This window comes from Neophocaena asiaeorientalis, unplaced genomic scaffold (assembly GCF_003031525.2).
Source record: "Neophocaena asiaeorientalis asiaeorientalis breed wild unplaced genomic scaffold, Neophocaena_asiaeorientalis_V1.1 scaffold402, whole genome shotgun sequence".
NCBI lineage: Eukaryota > Metazoa > Chordata > Mammalia > Artiodactyla > Phocoenidae > Neophocaena > Neophocaena asiaeorientalis.
The window spans coordinates 131,227-133,598 of record NW_020185319.1 but is presented as its reverse complement, the minus strand read 5'-3'; the positions used below and the strand labels follow the sequence as shown (position 1 = coordinate 133,598).

Here is a 2,372-nt window from a genome sequence, read left to right as displayed (position 1 = left end):
GGGGGGTGGGGGGGGGGTTGGAGGGAGACGCAAGAGGGAGGAGATATGAGGATATATGTATACATATGGCTGATTCACTGTGTTATACAGCAGAAACTAATACAACATTGTAAAGCAATTACACTTCAATAAAGATGTTAAAAAAAAAGAAAGAAAAGAAAAAGAAACTGGGATGGATAGGCAAGCATATACTCATCCACAAAGGGGAGAAATCAATGTTTTCAATGATATTTTTACAGTTGAATCCTCTGTGAACTCGTGATATCCTGTCCCTTCTATCCCAATACTGTCTACAGGTTACACCCTAGGATAAATTTTCACATAGCATTGAGTTTTTGTTTTTTTAAAAAAAACACAGATCTCAACATGGTAGAACCAAAATCCTTACCATGGCCTGTGAAACACTGCCTCATATGGCCCTTGCTGACTAGCTAGCCCCACCTCATACCTCTTCCCCCTATTCACCAATCTGCAGGCACCAAGGCTCAGGTCCTTGAACATTCCATGCTTCTGCCTTCCACTTCAGGCTCTTCTCTCTGGCTGAGTTACTCCTCTTCACTGCCTCTCTCTGACCAAATTAACTGTATTCATCCTTCAGTTCCTCATCTTAAATGTCACCTCTTCAGAGAAAAACCTTTCTGGACTAACCCCACTGTTTGTTCACACACCTCTCACTCCTTCAAAGTACTCACCACAATGATAATCTACAATTTAGGAAGCTATGATTAATATCTATCTCCTCTGCTAAAAAAACATTCATTCCTGGGCTTCCCTGGTGGCGCAGCGGTTGGGAGTCTGCCTGCCGACACAGGGGACGTGGGTTCGTGCCCCGGTCCAGGAGGATCCCACATGCTGCAGAGCAGCTGGGCCCGTGGGCCTGTGCTCCGCAATGGGAGAGGCCACAGCCTCAGGACATAGGACACAGCCTGGCAAAAGTAAACATTCCAGAAGAACTTTTTGAACAAACAAGAAGTTCACAGGTATAGCAGGATAATTAGGAGCATGAACTCTGGAGCCAAACTGGGTTCAAGTACCAGCTCTGACTAACCCTTACAAGCTTTGCAACCAGGTAAGCTATTTTTCAGCACCTCCCTTTCTTTCTCTTTAAAATAAGAATAATGACAAAACCCACAGCACTGAGGCGTCAAAGAGTTAATATATGGAAAATCTTTAGAACAGCATCTGGCTAAAGACAGATGTCTGTAAAGATCTAACTACAGCCTAGAATTTAGTGAACCCTCATTAAACAGGAACTATCAGAATTAGTAAACACAGGCTCTCTCATCTATCCTGTTTCATAAACTTTCAGTCTCCCAGACTCACATCTCAACTTCCTTTATTAGACTTCTCCAAAGGGGCTGCAAGACTTCTCTTTTATTAACTGCTGCCTGTCTTCAGGAGAAAAATCTAAAGCCTCTATTTAAGTTTACGGGGAGGTCCAAAATCTGGCCCCAGGCTCTCCAAATATTTCCTTAAATTCAACCACTCCCTACCCCCAGCCGCAATAAATTACTTCTACAAAACACCAACGAAGCAAGGCCATTTCTTAAAGGTCTTCCAGTAGGCCAGCATACTAAAGTCTGCCCAGCCCTCTCTCAGCAGGGTAAGTCATCTTCTCTTTGCATCAAAAAGCCTAGGACAGGGACTTCCCTGGTGGCGCAGTGGTTAAGAATCCCCCTGCCAATGCAGGGGACACGGGTTCAAGCCCTGGTCCGGGAAGATCCCACGTGCTGCGGAGCAACTAAGCCCGTGCGCCACAACTACTGAGCCTGTGCTCTGGAGCCTGCGAGCCACAACTACTGAGCCCGCGCACCTGGAGCCCGTGCTCCGCAACAAGAGAAGCCACCGCTATGAGAAGCCCGCGCACCGCAACGAAGAGTAGCCCCCCACCCCGCCGCGACCAGAGAAAGCCCCTGCGCAGTCAAAACTAACTAAATAAATAAAAATTAAAAAGCCTGGGACAACCCTACCCAGACGCTTATCACGACGCATCCGAGTTCTCTACAGAGCCCTCGGCTCGCTGATGTCGGAACCCTGCCCAGCGGACATCACCGGGACCTTGCAGGCACTCGGTGAACTTGGTCACGGGACTGAAGCGGCCCGAAGTTTTCGACAATCGTCCCACACGGTATTCGGGCCACATCTCACGCGGGAAGACCGGCCTCGTTCGCCGCTCGGCGCTCCGGGCACATTTGTCGGGTTCGCGTTCCCCGCGCTGCCCAGAGTTCTGACACACTCGGGGAGGCCTCACGAGGGCTGGGCAGCAGTGGCCGCCTTTTCGAGAAGACGCCCCTCCAGAGCCGAGTCGGGAGGGTTTGGGACCGCGGCCCGTCAGCCCCCCGCCACCCCTCGCCCGGACCAGGGCGTCGGAG

General features: G+C 49.8%; 1 protein-coding gene across 1 annotated transcript in view; it reads right to left on the bottom strand.

The window, feature by feature from the left end:
* The window catches only part of LOC112392148 (E3 ubiquitin-protein ligase RNF216-like), a 37,655-nt gene extending 35,607 nt beyond the window's left edge, over window positions 1–2,048 (bottom strand). The window contains exon 1 of the mRNA XM_024733689.1: window positions 1,971–2,048. The gene's annotated coding sequence lies outside the window, so the exon portion shown is untranslated. The remainder of the gene's footprint in view (window positions 1–1,970) is intronic.
* Between the last annotated feature and the right edge of the window lie 324 nt (window positions 2,049–2,372).